Genomic DNA, 25,292 nt, shown 5'->3' on the forward strand with positions numbered 1-25,292 from the left:
CAGACAAACAAAAACACCCTATTCTTATTTGCATTGATATTAATTTTTTAAAGAGATTTTTGCTGTAGGGCACATATGCTTCCCAGAGAGATAGAGAGAGACAGAGAGGCATAAAGCAAGAAATCACCGCCCGAGGGGTTATGGCCACACCACAATCCCTTCTCCTCTATTTTCCTCTTGGGATTTTGGGCATACATGCAAATGTGCCTGGTATGAGTTTAAAGCCTCCGGGTTGGGGATACAAACTGCGGTCGACTATGTGGGAGTCCAGAGACATAACCATTATGCCATCTGCTGGTCCCTTCAATATTAATTTTTCACATTCAATTTTGTATACTTGATCTGAGGTTAATAATCCAGAGTCCTCATTTGACAAAGGGGAGAAGGCCCTAGAAAACCTGCTGGTTTGTGTACCTGTGTTTATTTACACGCAGATAGACATTTAAATGGCAGAAGCTGGAAGTCCAACCCTCTACTTCCTCTCAGTCCCATCCTACCTAATAAAGGCACAGGGGCATGCAGGATAGGGCCTACCTGGGAAACCCACTGGGCCAGGCAGTGTCAGGTGACACAGGCTCCCACACAGCCAGTAGGCTGAGACTTTGGGTCCAGATCAAAGAGTGTTGTGCTTTCTTAGCCCCACTCAACTTCAGGCCTGTCAAAGGTGGAATTTCTCCTTTGTGTTTTGCAGGAAATGACCGAGGTTCAGGTCTCTGTAAAGATAGCCTCTGCTTTGCAATGCAAACTGGAGGTAAATACCTATTCACCTTCCCTCTCTGCCTGGCAAAGGACTGTGAGCCTGTTGGATAATGGACCCTTTGTCAGGAAGGCAGGAATTTCCCTTTGAGGCCAACAGCAATTGGCAGGTTTGCAGAGCAGGTAGATACTTGCAGGGTTCAGGCACCAAACCTGGGGCAGAGAGGCTGCAGGAGCCATGTCAGGCAGCCTCATCCAAGGAGCTGTTGGGTGGTGTGGCCTGCAGGAGGGTGGCCGCACTTGTGCAAGCGCTTGGTTTTACTCTGGACACAGCTTGCCGCAAAGGGCCAGCGGGCGTGCTATCACAGCAGGCTAGAAACCATATCTGAAGTGTTGACTCTGCCATCTCCATAAGGGGCCTTTTGGCCTGTGATTTTCACAACTCCTGGATAGAAATGAAGGAAGCAGGGAGAGAACAGGAGAGTTGGCCAAAAGGGGGTGGGGGGTGGTGTGGTTCCAGGAACTGAGGCAGCTCTGGGCCAGGGCTTGGTGTGGCTGTCCTCATTGTCTCCCTGTGGCCCGCCTGGGAACGTCCTCCTGCCCAGTCAGACCCTCTTGGCTTTGTCCAGTTGATCCTGATGGGAAATAAAGGGAAAGTGGGACTCGGGTAGTCTTAAGCACAGTCTCCCTTCCTAGCCTGTTCGGGTTTGTCATTGAGTAAGTCCTGGAGTCTGGCTTTGTTGTACTCCTGGACACTCAGGCTCCTGGGAAGAAAACCACTCTTCTGAGAGCACAGGCCTGAGCTGTGACCTCCTGCTTTTTGTGCCATTTGGAAGTCCTGGGTGCTTTTTTAGGGATCTGTATGTTGTTGTCTGTGTTTTTGTCTGTGTTCATGAGAGAGTATGTGTATACACACAGGAGAGAGAGAGAAATGAGCACCGTACACAGGGTCTGGTCATACATGGCACAGTATCCTTCCTTCAGTCTGTCAGGCCTTTGGGTCTTAGGTAGTTAATGCATGCATGGCAGGTTTCAGGCCAGGCCAGGAATGACACCGTAGTCACCATGTGGAACCCAGCTTTTGAGTAGCTCACCCCCTTTCCACTATAGCACTAGTCCTATCATTTTATCTTTCTTAAAAAAATAATTGTGTATGGGACCAGCAGTTAGCATAATGGCTATGTCGCTGAACTCCCACGTAGTGGACCGCAGTTCACGTCCCAGACCCAGTGGCTTAAAACTTACACCGGGCACGTGTTCGTGCATGCCCAAGATCCCGAGAGGAGAATGGAGGAGAAGGGATTGCAGCGTGGCCATCCCCCCTGGGGGGTGATTTCTCGCTTTCTGTCTCTCTATCCCTCTCTGTCTGTCTGGTGAGCGCGCGCGCCCTATAGCAAAAACCTCTCAAAAAAAATTACTTATTTAATTTTATTTACTATTACTTTCTAATTTGCTATATGGCACATGTACTTACCAGGGAGAGAGACAAAGAAAGCGAGAAAGCAAGCTGCCAAGTCTGGGACTTGAACTGTGGTTGGCCATGTGGGAGTCCAGCACCTTAACACCCACAGGTGTGCTGACCTCCTTGCCATTTTATCTTAATCCACAGAATCTTAAGATCTCGCACAAAGCCCTGTTGATCTTGACTTTAGTTAAAATGTTGATGCTTTGCTCATTATAAGGTTTTTTTACTTATTTTTTTAGCGAGATTTTTGCTATCAGGCATATGCTCTCACCAGAGAGACAAAGAGACAGAAAGCAAGAAATCTTCCTCCAGGGAGATGACCATGTTACAATCTCTTTTCCTCCATTGTCTTCTCAGGATTTTGGGCACATACACACACACACACACACACACGCCCAGTGTGAGCTTTAAGCTGCTGGATCTGGGATTCAAACCACAGTCAGCTACATGGGAGTCCAGCAATGTAACCATTCTGCAATCTGCTGGTCCCAAGGTTTTTGTTTTTAAAGACTTCACTTTTTGTCATTGTTAGGACAGATTTAAGTTTGCAGCAAAACTGAAAGGGAGGTATAGAAAATTCCCACATGCCTCCTGCCCCCACAGCGTCTCTCCATCAATGTCCCTTCCCACAGCGGTCCACGTGTCACAAGTCATGAGCCTACACTGATGCCGTTGTCACCTGGAACCCAGAGTTTACATAAGGGTTCCGTCTTGGCGTCACTCTTTTATGGAAGTGAACGCATGTCTGATGGCAGGTACCCACCATTGAGGTGGTCCTCACACTGGGTGGTGTCACTGCCCTCAACCCCCTGTATGCTGCGCGCCCTTCTTCCCTCCATCCCCCTGCAACCACTGCTCTTATGTCCCCACAGTTTGGCCTTTCTCAAAATGTCATGTGGTTGATGGGGACCAGCAGTTAGCATAATGGCTGTGTCACTGGACTCCCACGTAGTCGACTGCAATTCGAGTCCCGGACCCAGTGGCTTAAACTCACGCCAGGCACGTGTGCGTGCGTACCCCAGATCCCGAGAGGAGAATGGAGGAGAAGGAATTGCAGCATGGCTATCCCCCATGGGGGGTGATTTCTCGCTTTCTGTCTCTCTGTCTCTCTCTGTCTGTCTGGCGAGCGCACGCGCCCAATAGCAAAAACCTCTCAAAAAAAAAACCAAGAAAAAAAAAAGTCACTTAGTTGGGATCATACAGCCTGCAGCCCTTCCAAATGGACTCCCTGCACTTAGTTTGCATTTGCGTCTCCTCCGTGTCTCTGCGTAGCTTGGTAGGTCATTTCCTTTCGGCACTGAGTAGTGGTCTGTCGTCTGGAGGTGCCACCGTTGATCCAGTCACAGCCCAAAGAGTGTTTGGCTTCTTACAGATTTGGGCAGTTACGAACCCATGTGCAGATTTTGTGTAGGCTTAAGTTTTCAGCTCAAAGGGGCATGATTGCTGGATCATCGGAGAAGACTGTGTTTTATTTTATTGTGGATTCTTGCATTCATTTTGACTTTAGCAAATATTAAGTGTTGGGGCCAGCAGGTGCTGTGTTGGTTAAGGCCCTGCACTGGATTCCCCATGGCTGACTGCAGTTTGAGTCTGGAGCCTGGTGGCTTGAAAATCACACTGGGCACATGTCATATGCATGCCCAAAATCCTGAGTGGAGAACAGAGAAGGGATTGTCGTGTGGCCATCCCTCCAAGCGGTGATTTTCTACTTTCCCTCTCTCTGTCTCTCTCCAGTGAGTGCCCGGACCCCAAGACAAAACCTAAACAAAAAATTAAGTGTTGGGCATGTAGCTGGCATGGTGGTGAAGGTGCTGGACCACGCATAGCCTGCTATACAGTTCGGATCCCAGACCTAGTAGCTTGAAAACACTCTAGGCATGAGTGAGTGGGTGCCCAAAATTCCAAAGAGAATGAAGGAGAAGGGATGGTGGCATGGCCATCCTCCCTAAGAGGTGCTTTCTCTTTCTCTCTGGTGCATACATGTACCCTATAGCAAATTAAAAATAAATAAATAAATAAAATAAACCCTTAAGTGTTTGGGAGCCCCTCGAATATTGCACTGGAGGCATGCCGGCCACCCCCCAGGGCCTGTCCTCATTCATCGTACCCCAGGAAGAGCAGGCACCATGGCTTCCAACTTCCCACAAAACCCAGAGTGAGGCCCAGCAGAGAAGTATAGCTTCCGGTCTGCACTTTCGTACACAATGTAGTTTGTCACTTAAGTCCTGCCTCAGCACCGAGGGAGGCCAGGGCACCTTGATGGTGGAGGCCAGAGGCTGGACGGGACAGAAACTTCAAACTTGTTCTGTTCACCAGAGGGAAAAGAATCTTCTCTCACTTCACGCTGCTCGTGAAAACCCCTCGTTTCTCTCAAATCGGTGTATCTTGGGGGATGGGAGAACGCAGGAGGAGTAAGCACACATTTTGGAGAGGCTGTTAGGAGGCTGGAGGAGAGGGAATGGGGAGTAGGGAAGCCACGATTTTAGTCCCAGAGGGGCACATGTGGCTGGTGTCAGAAATAAAAGAATCTTCTCTCACTTCACGCTGCTCGTGAAAACCCCTCGTTTCTCTCAAATCGGTGTATCTTGGGGGATGGGAGAACGCAGGAGGAGTAAGCACACATTTTGGAGAGGCTGTTAGGAGGCTGGAGGAGAGGGAATGGGGAGTAGGGAAGCCACGATTTTAGTCCCAGAGGGGCACATGTGGCTGGTGTCAGAATTGCGGCTTCTGGGTTCTCTGCTGGGATGTGGGGCGCCAGCTTCCCACGTGAGGAGCATCCCTGGGGGACGTCAGGCAGGACCCCTTAACAAGACAGCACATGCTGCCAGGCAGCTGGGGGTCGACTAGCCATTCCTGGAGCTGTACAGAACAGAAAGGTAAAGAAAGACATTTGCTCAGCCTGTCTGATTTATCACCCATGAGCCTGCCAGAGTGTGGGCTCCCTGCCGGCTCCACCCAAGGGAGCCCAGCTGAAGCCTTTCTCGGTGGAATTTCTGTCACTTCTCCTTTACATTCTCTTCAGTGAGGATAGAGAAGCCTAGGAAGAAGGAAGCCTAGAAAATAAAGTGAACACCACTTTGCAGTAGAGGTTGGCTTTGGAAATCATTTCCATGAAAAATCGTCCCACTGGTACTCGGTCTGGAGTCTTAATGATGGAGTCGTTTCCTTCTCCTCGTGGTGGTGCTGTCTGGAATGTGGCCATCGGCTGGGCTGCTGTCTGGCTGCTCCCTCGTAAAAATTTTTAGCCACAAGACGTTCCCGCCCTTCCCTGCGCCCTCAGGAATTTGAAAATAAGGCTCATGTGAAAACAAGAACAATAGCAGCAGCTTCCTTCTAGATGCAGCCGGATCCTTGTTGACCATATTCTGAATGGCTAGATTCAGAAAGACGATCTGGCTGTCCAGCCCAGTGCCCAGAGGTGTCAACTCATCCATCCAAACCCTCTGAAACACTCAGGTTGAAAAGGCAAAAATGATTTTAACTGGCATAGGAAGATTTTAGACTTATGAGGGGAGAAGCTCCCCAAAGATGATGGATTATTGAGTATTTCCATGGCTGTTTGTTTATTCTAAGTGTAACTTCGATAGTTATTATTCTCTATGGGGATTTAAGTTTGTAGTCGCCAGAAGCTGCCATCCTGGGCACACCAGACTGCGTGGAAGGTTTGGGCAAAGGATGGAGGAAATGTCTATCTCCAGAGGGGGAAAACTGAGGAGTGTGGGCAGCGACTAAAAGACTTGTATTACTGAGGCCAGCAATTGGCGTAATGGCTATGTCACTGGACTCCCATGTAGTCAACTGCGGTTCGAGTCCTCGACCCAGTGGCTTAAACTCACGCCGGGTGCATGTGCGTGCATGCCCAAGATCCCGAGAGGAGAATGGAGGGGAAGGGATTGGGTGTTTCCATCCCCCCTGGGGGAGGTATTTCTCTCTTTCTGTCTTTCTGGCGAGCGCACGTGCCCTTTAGCAAAAACCTCTCAAAATAAAAAATAAATAAAAAGACTTGTAATTACCGGGTTGTTGGGGAAAGTCATGGTGTATTTTTTGTATGTTTTTCGATGCAATACTGTGTCAAGATTTTTCTGACAACCCAGTAGATTGTTTGAGCACAAACAGTCATTCTTTGAATACTAAAAAAAATAAATTTAAACATTTTAAAAGTTCATTTATCTGTTTCCATGAGAAAGGGAGACAGAGAAAGAGACAGACACCCTCCACAGTTTTCTCACTAGGATCCATCCCCAACCTCAGCTAGCCAGGATCACGGCACAATGTGCACCCCCAGCATGCACAGGGAGACCTCAGGATGCAAACCCAGAACCTTCCCATATGGTCTTTGCATCAAGGCACATTGGGTTACCGCCGCTCCACTGTAACTGACTATATTAAAAATAATAACAATAAACAAATGAAAAGAAGCATTTCTTTGTAGGCTAAGTGAAAAATTTATGAATTTGTTTTCTTACTGCTAGTAGTGATATAGAACATTAAAAACAAAAAAAAAATGCAAGAGTTTCATAGTAGGTCAATAAGTTTAGGGCACATTTCTGTCCTTCCTACGGTGCTGTCAAAGAAAATGGAGAGAAAACAGAAATGAAGGGAGGGAGGGAGAAGTTAGGAAGGAAAGAGGGAGCGGAGTGAGACAGTTTAGAGAAAATATCCTTCGTACCCCAGGAGTCTTTAAATACTGTGTCTGTGTTGATTAAGTCAAAAATTATGCCTCTTACTTAGTTCTCTTACACTCAATACAGTGACTGTTTGTTTATTTATTTTAAGAATTACTTGTGTTATTTATTATTAATAGGTTTTCTTTGTTGTTATTTTTGATTTGACCAGAGAGAGACACAGAGAATGAGAGGGAAAGTGAGAGGAAGAACAAGCCACCAGGTCCAGGACTTGAACTGCGATTGTCCATGTGAGAGTCCAGCACCTTAGCCACCATGCCACCTGCCCTCCCCTTATTTGTTTGTTTCTTAATTTGCTAGAGAGTACATGTGCTTGCCAGAGAGACAGAGAGAGAAAGAAAGCGAGAAAGCATCCTCATGATGAATGGTCATGCCTTAATCCTTTCTCCTCCATCGCTCTCTCCTGTTGAGATTTTGGGCACACACACACGAGCCTTGTGTGTTTTTGTAGCTGTCAGGTCCAGGGGTCAAACCACACAGTCAGCCATGTGGGATCCAGCTGGCCTTACCACCATGCCATTACCTGACCTCAGGGGGAGTTTTTATTAGCTGAATCAATTTTTAAATAAAACCTAAGTTTGGGACTGGGAACTAGCTATTGGAAGGAGCAGCTCAAGAAATTGTCTAATGTAATGAAACGTGCTTTTGTGATACAAGTAATCACCCCTAATTAGTCCCTTAGAAAGCAGGGTTTTCATAGATGAGGTTTTGTTGGAAGAAGGGAGACCTTTTCCAAGTCTACCCGTTGGCTCCCAATTCATCCATAAGAAAGAATGTGAGCCAAGATGTGTTTGTGCTTACTTTACAAAATAAAGGCAGTTAGATATCTTCAGGGATCTCTTGCTATTAAAATTCCTGGGTTGAAACTCTAGAACAGATTTCTTAAGCTTTGAAGAAATTGTTTAGTTACTATGGACCTGAAAGTTTCTATGCCCTTTACCAGTATCTTCTAGGGTTACTCTGCAGACAGGATGTGGGTGGGGAAACCATGGACTGAAGTGAATAGGTTTGTTATTTGCTTTTTGGGTTTTTTTTTTTTTTTTTTTGAGAGTTTTTTTGCTATAGGGCGCCTGCGTTCATTTGCCAGACAGACAAAGACAGAGAGACAGGAAGCGAGAAATCACTCCCCAGGGGGATGGCCACGCCGCAATCCCTTCTCCTCCATTCTCCTCTTGGGATCTTTGGCACACATGCACACACGCCCAGCGTGAGTTTTAAGCCACTGGGTCCAGGACGCAAACGACGGTCGACTACGTGGGAGTCCAGCGACATAGCCATTACACTAACTGCTCGTCCCATTTGTTTTTTGTTTTTGAGAGAGATTTTTTGGTAGAGAGCATGTATGCTCACCGGAGACACAGAGAAGACAGAGAGAGAGAGAAAGTGAGAAATCACCCCCTAGGGGATGGCCATACTGCAGTCCCTCGTCTCTCTTTTCTCCTAGTGATCTTGGGCACACACACACACACACACACACACACACACACACACACATTCAGTGTGAGTTTCAAGCCACCAGATCTGGGACTCGAACCACAGTCGGCCATGTGGGAGTCCAGCACCTTAACCACACTATACCACCTGCTGATCCCATGAGTAGATTTGATGGTGCCAAGGCTTTGCGTCCTCACTGAGCCACCTCTATTTAACAGTTTCTGTCATTGGTCAGGTGGGTAACAATGAGGGGACACTAGCGGTGAGATCGATCTTAGAGAACGCTTAGAATCTCTTCTTTCTGTTTCTTCCTTTGCAGCCAGGATGTTACTGTACTCGGTCACCTTTTCATAAAGTTAGCATAAAACTTTCCAATGCTGAAGATGGAGCTACAGAGGTAGATAACTGGAAAGTAATTTGCATTTGTAAAAATCTGCTATAGGGTGCATGCACTCATAGAGGAGAAAGAGAGGGAGAGAGGAGGAGAGAGAGAAGGTAAGAAAGCACTCCCTGTGTGGGATGGCTGCACTGCAGTGCCTTCTCTATTTTCCTCTCAGGATTTTGGGCACACATATATACATGCCCAGAGTGTTTTTCAAGCTGCCAGGTCTGAGACTCAAGTTAGCCATGTGGCATCCACAGCCTTAACCACTGTGCCACTGACCGGCCCAGTAACTTGAATTTTCAAAGCCAAGAAAAGGAAAGAAAATCCATTTTCCAGTAAGTCAGCGGAACTATTCTCTTCTGTCACAGCCATGATCCTGCATGCCCACCTGAACACCCGGGTGATTTTTTTTCTTTTCCTTCCCCCAGAGGGAGGGGGTGACAGGTACTCCTGACAAGGTTTCCTCTACTCCTACCCTTCCTGCCAGGCAGGATCATGAGCATACCCGCAGGTGCACCCAGGTCAACCCAGGATGTGGACCTGGGCCTTCCCATATGGCTCCAGCACCATGCAGCAGCACCCACCCACCTGCTTCACCTCAGTTGGCTCTAATTTTCTCTAAGTCAAAGAATTGTTTCTCAGCTTTCAAAACAACATAGAAGAAAGTAAAGAAAGGCTTATCTGTTATTTATACCTTTTTATATATAAACTAGACCTGATTTAACCTGATCGAAACCGGTGAAAATATAAACAACTATTATAACAAGAATTAGTATAAGTAGCCGTTGGGTATAGTATATGTCTTAGAAAAATTAAAATAAGGACAATTGCTGTAATTGCAACCAAGAGAAAAATAGACTAAAGGTAGTGATTTAAATGGATTTTAATATTTAAGAAAAGGTTTATACCAGTTCATTAGGAAGCATAAGTTTTAAGGCATTATAATCCAAGAACTTGTATATCTTTATAGTCTTGACATCATACTATGTCACAGTTATTAATAATCATTTTATGAAAAATTTTTCATGTAGCTATAAGTTTTTAATATAGTTTTATATGAAGTTTTATGCAAAAACTTTACATAAAACTTTAAAATCCAGCAACATAGTATTAAGTCATGCTGTTAAAAGGACGTATCTTGGAATCTGTAGCTCTAATTGGATACTTGGAAAGAGGTGATGTACTCTTGATAGTTGGCCCCTGGTTCTTATCACTCAGTTGATGGGTCCTTGGCTATTACCTCGGCAGGATGGGTAACTCCAATTAGAGATGAGTATTTCAAGGGCAGGTCACTGTTGAAGGCTTGAATAGCAAAGGAGAGCTGGAGAAGGAATCTGTTCCATGGTGACAAAATTCCAAAATTTTAACATGTTCTAATGATGCAGCTACTCTACACTCCCTCCACAAATGAGACTGGAAATGTCTGTATTCGGAAGTTGTGCTCTCAGATCCTTTTCATGGTTTGGTTGGAACAAGAGTTGAGGCATTAAGAAATGTTGTCCGGACTACATAAGGGGAAAAAGATTGAGTTCCCATGAAAACTCTCTTTAAAATCTCTTCACAATGCCTTGCTCTTTTGGTAAATCCAAGATTCATTGTACACACTACTTTTTAAAATGGAAAGTTTCTTGCCAAGTTAATTTGTGTTTTAAGAGCTAACTTTCAAAAGTGATTTTTTATGTTCATCTAACTCTATAAAAGTTCTCATATGTTTTTTGCACCAGCTTTCAAAGAGTATTCTCTGTGAAATACTAGATATGAAGTTAAGATGCAAGCCAGCTTTATGTCATACGCCGAGTAGAACTTCCTTCTTGGTGTTCTCATCCTATCGGTAGCCTCCAGAAGGTGACCTGCTGATGTCCGCAGCTGAGAATTCTGGAAGTTTCTCTTATTTCAGGCGTAGTGCAAGATCACAGGAAGTCCTGCGTTCTGCATTGCTGGAGGGTAGATGGATGGCGTCTAGCTGAGGGAGTTAGCAAAGGGCCCTGGTGCACTTCCCATCCAGATTTCCCAAGTCAGTTCCACAATGTGGCATTGAGACTAAGCAGGCCCTGGGATGGGAGATGAGTCCTGTCGGGAGCAGTAGGGCTGGACTTTATATCCACCAAGACATGGAGGGCCCCAAAGCACCACCATGATGGTCTTCCATTTTCTTATCAGTCTGAACCACTCTCTTAAGGGCTCCTGTGGGTTGAATTATGGTCTCTACTCCCACTCCAAATTCATATGTCAAAGTCTCAATTCTTCATACTTCAGAACGCAATTGTGTTTGGCTATAAAGTCTTTAAAAGGATGATGAAGTTAAAACGAGGACATGTGGGGGGGCTCATCTATTACGACTGGTATCCTCATCACAAAAGCAAACCAGGATACAGACTTGAGCAGAGTAGAGACTGTGTGAACACAGGGGAAGAAGGCTGCCAAGTGCCAGCCAGTGACAGCGGCCTGGGAGGGAACCACCACTGCCCACACCTTGGTCTTGAGGTGTGCAGAAGTCAGTCTTGGTCGTTAAAGCCTGTGTCATGTCAGCTGAGCAAACGTGGGCACAGACCAGGCTTCTCCACCTGGCTTCTCACTTAAGAAGAGTGTCAGGCTTATGACAGTTGTCACAAAGGAGTGGTGTATTGGAACCAGCAGAGGGCATAATGGTTCCGTCCCTGGACTCCCACATAGTCAACCGCAGTTCGAGTCCCAGACCCAGCAGCTTAAAACACATGCCAGGCGCGTGTGTGCATGTGTGCCTGCCTAATCCCAAGGAGAGAATGGAGGAGAAGGGATTGCGGCATGGCCATCTCCTCAGGGAGTGATTTCTCACTTTCTGTCTGTCTCTGGTGAACACACATGCCCTATAGCAAAAATCTCTCTGAAAGAAAACAAACAAATGAACAACAACCAAAAAAAAAAAAAAAAAAAAGGAGCGGTGTATCTTTCTTCAAGATGTCAAAATTAAGTTTGTGAAGTTTTTCATCTTACACCAGCCTCTTCTACCCGTCCACGGTCCTTAGCTTGGTTTCATAGTTTTTACTAGAAGAAATTAGGAATCCTTAGGTACAGACGTGACTTCCATTACTGCTTTTCTCTTCACCAACTCTCAAGTCGCATCCTCAAATTAGCAGATGAAAGTCGTTTGGCATCCAGCTGCTCTGACAGCCTTCCCATGAAGCAGAGCTTCTATTTGCATCGTGCACTGTTTGTGTTCTCAAAAGTTTGGTTATGTCATTAAAAATTATATTCCCACCAACTTTTCATTTTCAGAATTTTCTGAGGTGTTAATTGGCTTTCAGACTTCTCTGGCTAAATGTCTCCCTATAATATAAAAGCTAAACAGGATAAAAATAAATGGCTCGTTTCCACTCCCCCATCCGCCCTGGTTTTGCCTTCATCCCCTCATTTTTTTGTCCATTCATGTATTTCTGAAGAATCTACTGGGTTTCTAGCATTGTTAAAGGCGCCCTGGTGAATTATAACTCAAGACATGTGTAAGTATATTTTAAAGTTGGTAACCATGTAAGGACCAACTTTAAAATGTACACAAATCAGGGACCAGCAGATGGCGTAATGGTCATCTCGCTGGACTTCCATGTAGTCGACCGCAGTTCAAGTCCTGGACCCAGTGGCTTAAAACCCACACTGGGTGCCTGTCTGTGCATGTCCAAAATCTCCAGAGGAGAATGGATTGTGGCATCTCATCCCCCTGGCGGCCAAGCAGTTCTGGCATCTCACCTCAGAGCCTATGTCTCCGCTGCCCTCTCTGCCTGGACTCACCCCAACACTTCTGTATCTGCGTGATCCCCTCCAGACTTCATTAAGCCTTCTCTCTACTCATCAAAAAGCCCTCACTGTGGAAGACAGCCCCCACCCTGCCAGTCTCCCTCCTCTTAGCCCGCTGCCTTCTTTCTTGCGGTGTTTACTATTGACCAGTGTCTCACACTGTAGCAGAGAACTTGTTAAAACAGACTCCCAGCCCTACCTCCTGAGATTCGGACTTAGTAGATCTGGGTGGGACCTGAGATTTTGCATCTTTAAAATGTTGCCAGGTGGCGCTGTTCCTGATGCTACAAGTCTGAGCACTGTTGATTGAGAATGATGATATGCGATTGGAAAGAATAGAAATGTTGGGCCGGTAGGTGGTGTGGAGGTTAGGGCGGCTGAATCCCGCAAGGCCGACTGCCGGGTTCTTGTCCTGGGCCTGCGGCTTGAAAAGCACCCAGGTGCGTGTACCTGTGTGCCCAAAATCTTGAGAGGAGAATGGAGGAGGAAGGGGAATTGTGGTGCGTCCATCTGGCCATCCCCCCACTCCCTGGGGTGTGCTTTCTCTCTGTCTCCCTTCAGCAGCACACTTGCCCTATAGCAAACATTAAAAAATAAAAAAGAAATGGAATTACAGTGTGCCACCACTTGAGGGCGTTTTAATTAGTCCCCAACAGGGAATAGAAAGTAGTCATGGTACTGTGGGAGGAAAATAGGGAGCCCTTTCTGTACAGAAGTATGGAGGCGAGGCCTGGATCCTGTCCGTATAAAGGATTTAATCCCAGCACACACTAGCATGGCCCTACAAGTATCCTTCTCGTGGTGAACATCGCGCCTCCCTTTCCTTGGCGTGTCTCTCCCTCTCCCCTTTGCTGTTCTGGCTTTTGATCCTTGCTTGCTCTCTGAGCCACCTTCACCGGCCACCTCATCGGGAGTGAATGTAGACACAGTGTCTTACTCTGACCTGATCCTTGGATCCTGGTGGCGATCTTGCCATAGGACTTCTGGCTGCTCTCCCAGATACACCCCAGGTTGTCTAACTAGGGGATTCCAGTGTCCTGCCCCAGGGGAGCACTGGTCCCAGTCATCGTGAGTTAGTACCCAGACATTGTTCAGGGCGTTGACCAGGTAGAGGATAAATGAGGCCTACGCGCATTGCTGGTTCCCTGAGGAGAAAGTTCCCTTGGGACAAGGTGCTTTATGCTTAGACTCGCTGACTGGTCTTGCTTTCATAAGAAGAGTCATATAATGTAGGAGCCTTTTCTTTATTATTCATTTATTTTTAAGTTTTTAAAATTTCTTTGGAGAGGGAGACAGATTGGCACCACCCCTACAAGGTCTTCATGCCATGACCCACCCCAAATCCAGACCACAGGCGTGTGTGTGTGTGTGTGTGTGTGTGTGTGTACGTGTGCACACACATACATGTATCTAGCAGGGAGGCCTCAGGATGTAAACCCAGATCCTTCCTGTATGGGTCCCATTGCATTACTACCATGCCATCACCTGAAAGTTTTTTTTTTTTTTTCTCCAGGTAAAAAGAGCTCAGTTTAAAAATACGTACTAGGGACCAATAGATGGCATAGTGGTTAAGGCTCTGGATCCCATCTGACTAATCATGGTTCAAGCCCCAGTCCTGGCAACTTGAAAATCATGCCTCTCTCTGGTGAACATATGTGCCCTGTAGCAAAAAATAAATAAATAAATAAAGTTATGCGCACAAGTTGGGAAGCTAGTTAAGAGTCTTACAATAATCTGGGGAAATGATGTCCGTGATTCTGTATTTTATTTATCTACTTCTTTAAAGGTTTTTTTTATTTTTTATTTTATATAAGTGAAAATGAGATAGACACAGACACACTCCTGACATGGTCTCATCATGCCAGGATTACAAGTTGCCCCACACGTTCAGGTTGTCTTGAGAGCTGAACTCCAGACCTTTCCATATGGCTCCCCTACCATGCAGCAGCACCGCTACTGCCTGCACCACCTTGGCTGGGCCTCCATGTGTATTTGGCAATTGGAGTAAGGTTGGTTCCTGCCATCCAGGAATCTGCTCGCATGGAGGAGGCACATATGGAAGAAACCAGCCCGAGGCATGAACGCAAACATCCCCGTGGGTGCTGACATCTGCTAAGCGCTTACTCTGTGCCAGGAAGTATGCCACATGCCGAGAAGCAGGATTAGAACCTGGGCCATCCACACGCTTCACCACCACACTGCACTGCAAAGTGCAGAAGAGAAATAAATTCCAATTTGTATAACATGGAGGATTTTAATGAAAAATAGCCTTTGATGTGGATTTTGAGGGATACAATTTGACAGTTTGCAAAAGGGGATGGTCTCTGGTGAGAGTAGTGATAGTGATAATAAACTCACACGAATCACACAGGTCCCTGGGGTCTGTCATACCCTCAGCTGGAGCCACAGTGGTATGTGTCTCTCTATGGTAGTCGGCCCTGTCTTCTGCCATTCACACCAGCAGCGATTGGTCGTCAGAAAAGTCATGGCGCGTGTTTGTGCAGGAAAACATAGAAAAAGACATCGTGACTTTTCTCATGGCGCCTTGCCCCAAAAGAGATCACTGAGTATAACCAAAGCAGCCAGTGTAAGTGATTAGGGACACCGCATTTGGGTTTCACTACTTATCTGGTGTGAGACACTGGGCAAGTTATTCAATCTCTAAACCTATTCTGTAGACACCTACCTTAAAGACCTAGAAGCTTGCTTCCTCACTTTCTCACTCTTTGTCTCTCTCTCTAGCGAGTGCATGTGCCCTACAGCAAATGTAAAAAGTAATAATAAATAAGTTTTTTAAAATGTACATTCGAGGGACCAGCAGGTGGCGTGGTGGTTAAGGTGCTGGACTCTCCCACATGGCTGACCATGGTTCGAGTTCTCGACCTGGCAGCTTGCTTTCTCACTCTTTCTCTCTCTCTGGTCAAATTAAAATAAATGAATGAATAAGTAAAATTAAATAAATAATTATATTTAAAAATGTACATTCGAAGTTTAGCCTCAAAACATTTCCCACAGTGGTTTATTCATTTTTAACTTACTCTTTTTGCCTATGAATTTAATTAAAATAAATCACATTATCTTTTACCCATTCTATGCAAATACTCTATCATAATCCTTTCACACTGCATTTCATTTGCTAAATTTATAAGTTATTTTACAATAATTAGCATTTTAGGTTGACTGATTTTTCAGAGTCCTTAATCAATACTATGTTTTTAAATTACATTTCAGGCTCTATTGTTTCTGGAAATTCCCCTATGGGCAACCAGCCCCATCCATGATGTTCTTTCTCTATCTGGCTAGGAGACATTGTCTCAATTCTTACTGCCACTCTGCATTCCATAGTTCTTCTGGGTCCCTTACTGCCAAGTCCCATGCTCATCATCTCTAAGGGAGTGATCCAAGAATCCCAGTAGGCGAGATTAAAGTTAAGTTGAATGTGCATAAAGTTAAGTTGAATGTGTACAATGTTGCAGAAAGCATTCAGAAAATACGGTAATTATGCTAATAGGAATGAGTGATCATGGGACGATTTCTAGCAACATGGCAGCTGAGGGAGCTTACATTGCTAATAGTCCCCCTTGTTACTATAACCACATAGAAACATGGGATTAACTATAGTCACAACAGTACAAGAAATTAATACATGACAAGTTTGAAAGAAAGGAGAGGAAATCTTTAGGTTTCTGAAGTGAAGAGGATTGAGGTGGAAATGACTGTGAGCATGGATATTTCAGAAACAGGTGACAGGCCTTTGGGCTAGGACTCTGAAACTTTCCTAGCAACAGGAAAATGGACAGAAAGATGGACTAATGGCCCTTCATGTATAACCTAAAGTTTCAAATAGCTGATCATTTAATTAAATGAAATGGGGTCAGGTGAAGACTCTGCCCAAAGCCCAGGAAGTCAACAAAGAAATTTGCCTCTGACTCAGATATTGGCAAAAAAGAAAACATTATCTGGGAGAAACAAAAGTTCTAGGCAGGACTCATGTACAAGGATAGAGTCTGAACTAACATTATCTGCCTTTTAGTGACTGCAGATATATCAGTCAGCATAGGCTAGGTAATGCTGCAAAACAAACAGCCCCCAAATCTCAGGGGGCACGCTCCCTGACCTGTGTTGGTTTTTTGCCCACACAGCATGTCCAGTGCAGGAGCTCTTGCCCTCAGGGTCCCCAGGTGAGGGAGGCCTCATCTCAGCACATCACTGGAACAGAATAAAGGGAGTATAACTGAGTCCTGCTTGGGCCTTGAAGCTTCTGCAAGAAGTGTTACTTCACTTACAAGAAGTCTATAAGACCATTCCTAACTTTAAAGGGGACAAGGAAGTGCAGTCCAACAATGGACCTGGAGTATGTGTGAGAAGTACTGGTGACAAACACACCAAGCCTATTCAGTAACATACAGATAATAAGGATTATTGAGACCCCTAGTGGAGCTTATTCAGCAGAAGAAATAGTCAACATGGATATAAATCTGAGGAAATCTCACAATGTGAGGAGTGATAAAGGGAAAGGGAATGTGAAGAGCAATTCAGAACAGCATGAAATGACCATGGCCTCCTATGTCTAATAGGAATTCTGAAAGATCAGATTAGAAAAAATTGGCAAAAGATGATAGTGGATGAGTCTTTTTCTTTTCTAGTTTTTAGAAATGACAAGAAATCTGAATCTTAAGACAAAAAGAATACTCCCAAGTTAAAAAAAAAAAGCTACATATTATATAGGCCAACTATAGAGAAACTACAAAATGCCAAAGATTTTAAAAAATAATAATAATAAAAAACTCTTAAAAGCATGCAGAGCAAAACAACAGGTCATCTACAAAGAAAAGAAAACTTTATCACATATACTTTTATAAGCCAAGAAGTCAGAAAGCAATGCAGTACTATCTTCAAAATCTGGGGGTGGGGGAGGAAGAATCACCATTAACCAGGATTCCTTTTATTTATTTTTTAAGGTTTTTGCCATGGGGCAAGTACATCTGGTGGAGAGAGATAGAGAAAGATAAAAGGAGGGAAAGTGAGAAATCATGCCTTCAGGGAGGATGGCTAGGCCACAATCCCTTCTCCTACCTTTTCTCAGGATTTTAGGCAGGCATGCACACACACCAAGCGTGATCTTCAAGCCCCAGGTCCGGAACTCGAACTGCTGTCAGTCATGTGGGAATCTTAACACCTTAACCACCATGCCACCTCCTGGCCTCTAACCAATATTTCTTCATCCAGCAAAATTATCACTTGAAAGTGAGGGCAGAAAGAAGTCATTTTTAGATAAAGAAGATGAGCCCTCAGGGTCCCCAGGTGAGGGAGGCCTCATCTCAGCACATCACTGGAACAGAATAAAGGGAGTATAACTGAGTCCTGCTTGGGCCTTGAAGCTTCTGCAAGAAGTGTTACTTCACTTACAAGAAGTCTATAAGACCATTCCTAACTTTAAAGGGGACAAGGAAGTGCAGTCCAACAATGGACCTGGAGTATGTGTGAGAAGTACTGGTGACAAACACACCAAGCCTATTCAGTAACATACAGATAATAAGGATTATTGAGACCCCTAGTGGAGCTTATTCAGCAGAAGAAATAGTCAACATGGATATAAATCTGAGGAAATCTCACAATGTGAGGAGTGATAAAGGGAAAGGGAATGTGAAGAGCAATTCAGAACAGCATGAAATGACCATGGCCTCCTATGTCTAATAGGAATTCTGAAAGATCAGATTAGAAAAAATTGGCAAAAGATGATAGTGGATGAGTCTTTTTCTTTTCTAGTTTTTAGAAATGACAAGAAATCTGAATCTTAAGACAAAAAGAATACTCCCAAGTTAAAAAAAAAAAGCTACATATTATATAGGCCAACTATAGAGAAACTACAAAATGCCAAAGATTTTAAAAAATAATAATAATAAAAAACTCTTAAAAGCATGCAGAGCAAAACAACAGGTCATCTACAAAGAAAAGAAAACTTTATCACATATACTTTTATAAGCCAAGAAGTCAGAAAGCAATGCAGTACTATCTTCAAAATCTGGGGGTGGGGGAGGAAGAATCACCATTAACCAGGATTCCTTTTATTTATTTTTTAAGGTTTTTGCCATGGGGCAAGTACATCTGGTGGAGAGAGATAGAGAAAGATAAAAGGAGGGAAAGTGAGAAATCATGCCTTCAGGGAGGATGGCTAGGCCACAATCCCTTCTCCTACCTTTTCTCAGGATTTTAGGCAGGCATGCACACACACCAAGCGTGATCTTCAAGCCCCAGGTCCGGAACTCGAACTGCTGTCAGTCATGTGGGAATCTTAACACCTTAACCACCATGCCACCTCCTGGCCTCTAACCAATATTTCTTCATCCAGCAAAATTATCACTTGAAAGTGAGGGCAGAAAGAAGTCATTTTTAGATAAAGAAGATGAGAAGTATTTACTATTCACAGACTCTCACTGAAAAAAGTAGTAACAGGTACTTCACACAAAGTCCTCAATAAAATATTGCCAAATCAAATCCATCAATATACACAAAAAGTAACAGTAAGAGAGAGACAGAAAGCAAGAAATCATCCAAGTGGAATTTATTCCTGGTATGTAAGACTGGTTCAATATTTGAAAATAGTCCAATTAATTCACCATCTTAACAGGCCAAAGAAGGAAAATCACAGGATCAAGTTAATTGACAAAATCCAGCACCAATTCTTGATTTTAAAACAAAACAAAACAAAATTCCAAGCAAAACTAGGATTAACAAACTAGGATTTTCTCACTTCATAAAAAGTATCTAGAAAAAACCTATAGCTAACATCATACAGTATGGTGAAAAGCCAAATGCTTTCCAATCAAAGATTGGGAACAACTGAGAACATCCTCTTCACCAATCTTACTTAATGTCATCTGGAATATGCTAACCAGTGCAACAGGCAAGAAAAATTTAAAAAATTGGTGGCAATGGGCAAAAAAAAAAAACAAAAAAAAAAACCTATCTCTGTTTATACCTGTACTATTTATGTAGAAAAATCCCAAAGAATATACAGAAAAAAAAAGAACCCTCCTAGACATAACTAGTGAATTCACCAGTCACAGATTATAAGATCAACATACGAAATCAATTTCATTTCTATGAACTAACAATGAACAAATGCAAGCCAAAATAAAAACACAGTACCATTTATAATTACTCCAAAGAAAATGAAATACTTAGGTATAAAAATAACAAAATGTGTAGAATCTAAGTAAATGAAGAAACATACCACACTCATAGATTGGAAGACTCTAGTCAAGTAAAAAATATCAGTTCTCTCCATATAGATTTAAAGGTTTAAAACTATTCCTCTCAAAACCATAGCAAGTTTTTGTATAAATAACCTTATTTTGAAATGTATTTTTAAATCATGGGACCAGCAGTTAGTGTAATGGCTATGTCGCTGGACTCCCATGTAGTCGACTGCGGTTCGAGTCCCGGACCCGGTGGCTTAAACTCACACCGGGCGAGTGTACATGCATGCCCAAGATCCCGAGAGGAGAATGGAGAAGAAGGGATTGCGGCGTGGCCATCCCCCCGGGGGATGATTTCTCGCTTTCTGTCTCTCTGTCTCTCTCTGTCTATCTGGCGAGCACATGCGCCCTATAGCAAAAACCTCTCCCCCCAAAAAAAAGAAAAAAAAAAAATAAGTATTTTAAAATCAGAAAAGCTAGAATAGGTAACACTATTCTAACAAAAAAAATTAAGTTAGAGGGATCAGTCTACCTGATTTTTAGATCTACTGTACAGTGTTAATAATCAAGACTGTTATTAGCAGAGGGATAGACACAAAGATAATGAAATAGAACAAAGAATCTAGAAATAAACTCATAAACAAATGCCAAATGATTTTTTACAAAATTACAAAAGGAGTTTAAAAGAGGAAAGTTTTTTTTAAGAGGTTTTGCCTTAGGGCATGTATACTCACTAGAGAGAGAGAGACAGAGACAGTGAGAGGGAAAGTGAGAAATCATCCCTTGGGTGGATGATCATACCTCAGTCCCTTCTCCTCCATTATCCTCCTGGGATCTTGGGCATGCATACACATGCACCTGGTGTGACTTTCAAACTGCCAGGTCCAGGACTCGAACCGTAGTCAGCCATATGGGAGTCCAGTGACATAACCACTATGCTATCTGCTGTTACCAAAAGATCATTTTTAACACATGGTGCTGACGCTGTGGAATATCTATAGGCTCTCAGCCTCCTCCACCCCAAGTGAGCTTCAACCTAAGTCTCACATTTTAAACAAAAATTAAATCAAGATAGATCTTGGTCTTAAATGCAAAGTTATCAAACTTTTAGATGAAAAAAACAGGAGCTATTGGGACCAGCATAATGACTATGTCGCTGAACTCCCATGTAGTCAACTGGGGTTCAAGTCTCGGACCCGGTCCGGTGGCTTAAACTCATGCAAGGTGTGTGTGCATGCGTGCCCAAGATCCTGAGAAGAGAATGGAAGCGAAGGGATTATGGCATGGCCATCCCCCAGGGGGATGATTTCTTGCTTTCTGTCTCTCTGGCAAGCTCACGTGCCCTATAGCAAAAACCTCTCAAAAAAAAAAAAAAAAAAGGAGCTGTTATTCAGGACATAGAGCTTTGTAAAGAGTTCTTAGACATGACACCAAATGCATAATCCATAAAAGGAAAAACTGATAAATTAGATCTCATTTTTTAAAAAGCCTGTGAAGAAGATGAAAACAGGGGCCACTAGGTGGGGTGAGGGTTAGGGCACTGGACTCCCACATGGCAGACCATGGTTTGAGTCCCAGACCCAGTAGCTTAAAAATCACACCAGGCATGTGTGCATGTGTGCCCAATATCCCAAAAAAGATAATGGAGGAGAAGGGCTTGCAGTGTGACAAATCACCCCTAGAGGATGCTTTCTCACTTTCCCTCGCTCTCTCTCCTCTCTCCAGTGAGCATACATACCCTACGGCAAAAAAAAAGAAAAGAAAAGAAAAGAAAAGAGAAAGAAAGAAAGAAAGAAAGAAAGAAAGAAAGAAAGAAAGAAAGAAAGAAAGAAAGAAAAGATATGCTACAAACTGAGAGAAAATTTTTGTAATCTACGTAACTGACAAAGGATCAGTATCTGGAATATATAAAGAACACTCAAATCTTAGTAGTAAAAATTCAAACCTAGTAAAAATTCAAACCGCCTGATTGGAATTTGGACAGATTACAGAAAGAGACACTTCACTGCAGAGGAGGTACAGATGGTAAATTAGCACATGAAAGGATATTCAACACCATTAGCCTTTAGGAACATGCAAATTAAAACCACAGTGAGAGGGCCGGCAGGTGGCATAGTGGTTAAGGTGCTGGATTCCCACATGTCGACCATGGTTTGTGTCCCGGACCTGGTAGCTTTCTTACTTTCCCTCCCTCTGTCTTTCTCTCTCTGGGCAAATTAAAAACTAATAAAAATAATAATAAATAAAATAATCCTTAAAAATAAAACTACAATGTGATATTGCTCAATGTGATATTGCTACACATATATCTGAAGGGTTAAAATAAAAAGTAAAGATAATACTGCATGCTGGCAGTGATTCGGAGAAACTGGATCATTCGTATGTTGCTAGTAGGAATGTAAAGTGCAGCCTTTCTGGAAAACAGTTTTACAGTTCCTTTTAAAACTAAAAATGGACTTACCATATGACCCAGCAATTGCATTCTTTACCATTTATCTCAGCAAAATGAAAACCTGCATTATCCACAAACTCCTAGTTACACGCATGTTCAGAGCAGCTTTGTTTGTAATAAGCTGAGAGCTAGGAACTACCCTGATGTTCTCCTGTGGCAAACACTTCAGAGCGTGAGCTATTCATAGATCTATTCATAGACTGTGGAATACCAGTCAGCCATGAGGGACACGCCGTTGGTACACCAAACAGCCTAGATCACCTCCAGACAATTGTGTTCATTGGAAATAAGCCAGTCTTCACTTGACAGTCCTCCTATTAGTTCCCCTGTGTGGTGTGTCCTGTCAAGTCTTAAATGTTTTGTCGGCAGCCATCCATTGACATTGAGTGATCTTGCTTCAGCCATATTGGAAAAACAAACAAACAAACAAAAACGTTAAAAAAAGAGGGGGGGCGGAGCATTCAATGGATGTGATGCTGAGACTTGTGGATTCCTTGCTGAGACCAGAAGAAACTTGGGAATTGTGTGCAGAGATCAAATGCATCATTTATGATGCTGGCAGAGAGTGGTGTCAGTGCCTTAAGTCTATCTCTCAAAATTGAGAGGCTGACCCAAATGGGACTTGTTAAACTGTATTTGCCTGAGAAGGCCTCCATACTCCTGCTTGAGTTCCTGTAGTCAAACCGCCTGCCTCACTTGGGAGTCTTCTTCCTTAGCAAGTGGCTAAGTTACAGCCAATCACAGCAGCTGCACTTCAGCCAATCACTCTTTAAACTGTGTTCAGGAAAACATCAAGCTGTAACCAGTCCAACTATTTCTCTCACCCCCTTCTGTTTTTTTTTTCCCCTTCTGTTTTTTGTATGTCACTTAGAAAGAAAAAAAGAAAGAAAGAAAGAAAGAAAGAAAGAAAGAAAGAAAGAAAGAAAGAAAGAAAGAAAGAAAGAAAGAAAGAAAGAAAAGATATGCTACAAACTGAGAGAAAATTTTTGTAATCTACGTAACTGACAAAGGATCAGTATCTGGAATATATAAAGAACACTCAAATCTTAGTAGTAAAAATTCAAACCTAGTAAAAATTCAAACCGCCTGATTGGAATTTGGACAGATTACAGAAAGAGACACTTCACTGCAGAGGAGGTACAGATGGTAAATTAGCACATGAAAGGATATTCAACACCATTAGCCTTTAGGAACATGCAAATTAAAACCACAGTGAGAGGGCCGGCAGGTGGCATAGTGGTTAAGGTGCTGGATTCCCACATGTCGACCATGGTTTGTGTCCCGGACCTGGTAGCTTTCTTACTTTCCCTCCCTCTGTCTTTCTCTCTCTGGGCAAATTAAAAACTAATAAAAATAATAATAAATAAAATAATCCTTAAAAATAAAACTACAATGTGATATTGCTCAATGTGATATTGCTACACATATATCTGAAGGGTTAAAATAAAAAGTAAAGATAATACTGCATGCTGGCAGTGATTCGGAGAAACTGGATCATTCGTATGTTGCTAGTAGGAATGTAAAGTGCAGCCTTTCTGGAAAACAGTTTTACAGTTCCTTTTAAAACTAAAAATGGACTTACCATATGACCCAGCAATTGCATTCTTTACCATTTATCTCAGCAAAATGAAAACCTGCATTATCCACAAACTCCTAGTTACACGCATGTTCAGAGCAGCTTTGTTTGTAATAAGCTGAGAGCTAGGAACTACCCTGATGTTCTCCTGTGGCAAACACTTCAGAGCGTGAGCTATTCATAGATCTATTCATAGACTGTGGAATACCAGTCAGCCATGAGGGACACGCCGTTGGTACACCAAACAGCCTAGATCACCTCCAGACAATTGTGTTCATTGGAAATAAGCCAGTCTTCACTTGACAGTCCTCCTATTAGTTCCCCTGTGTGGTGTGTCCTGTCAAGTCTTAAATGTTTTGTCGGCAGCCATCCATTGACATTGAGTGATCTTGCTTCAGCCATATTGGAAAAACAAACAAACAAACAAAAACGTTAAAAAAAGAGGGGGGGCGGAGCATTCAATGGATGTGATGCTGAGACTTGTGGATTCCTTGCTGAGACCAGAAGAAACTTGGGAATTGTGTGCAGAGATCAAATGCATCATTTATGATGCTGGCAGAGAGTGGTGTCAGTGCCTTAAGTCTATCTCTCAAAATTGAGAGGCTGACCCAAATGGGACTTGTTAAACTGTATTTGCCTGAGAAGGCCTCCATACTCCTGCTTGAGTTCCTGTAGTCAAACCGCCTGCCTCACTTGGGAGTCTTCTTCCTTAGCAAGTGGCTAAGTTACAGCCAATCACAGCAGCTGCACTTCAGCCAATCACTCTTTAAACTGTGTTCAGGAAAACATCAAGCTGTAACCAGTCCAACTATTTCTCTCACCCCCTTCTGTTTTTTTTTTCCCCTTCTGTTTTTTGTATGTCACTTTCCTTTTCTTGCACGTTACCCCACCACGTGGCTGTATGGTGTTCCTTAGAAGCCATGTTGGGGGCTTTTTCATTCAAATTGTGGTGGCTCAATTAAACTCTGCTATTACACATTTTAAAAAGGGGGGGAACCCAATCTCAAAAAGTTACATACTATGCCATTCTTACATGTAACACTTGAAATTACATTTTGGAGCTGGCAGAGGGCAAACAGATCAGTGATGGCAGGGGAGATGGATGTAGCATTGGGGGGCACTTGGATATGAAGCTTGGACGGCACACTTGGTCCTGACGGTACAGTCAGACATCTTGGTGTGTAGGAGGTACAGCTGCACCTCCTGAGCTTCAGAGAGCAGCACGGACGCATAATCGACGCATGTATCTGGAGCTCCGTGGGCTGTACCGCTGCCAGTTACTTGCTTTTATTCCTGTCCTATAGCGGTGCTATTGGGATGGAGAGTGCATCAGACCACATAGTACGTTTCTTTGCAACTTTTAAAAATAAATATTTCAAAATACAAAGTTAAAAATATGTGTACTTTGGGAGCCAGCAGGTGACGTGGTCGTTCAGGGCTCTGGACTCCCACATGGCTGACCGTAGTTTGAGCCTCAGAACTGGTAGCCTGATTTCTCACTTTCCCTCTCTCTCTCTTTCACTTTGTCCCTCTCTAATCAAATTAAAATAAATATATAAAAATAAATTAATTAATTTAATTAAATAATTCTTTTTTTAATAAAAAGAATATGTGCGCATGCACACA

At 43.5% G+C, this 25,292-nt stretch overlaps 1 protein-coding gene across 1 annotated transcript in view; it reads left to right on the forward strand.

Annotated features, from left to right (window-relative positions):
* KIAA1217 (KIAA1217 ortholog) overlaps positions 1 to 25,292 on the forward strand; it is a gene marked incomplete in the record, with an annotated part of 421,704 nt that overhangs the window by 232,513 nt on the left and 163,899 nt on the right.

Source organism: Tupaia chinensis, unplaced genomic scaffold (genome assembly GCF_000334495.1).
Source record: "Tupaia chinensis unplaced genomic scaffold, TupChi_1.0 Scaffold000001_1, whole genome shotgun sequence".
NCBI classification, from domain to species: Eukaryota; Metazoa; Chordata; class Mammalia; order Scandentia; family Tupaiidae; genus Tupaia; species Tupaia belangeri.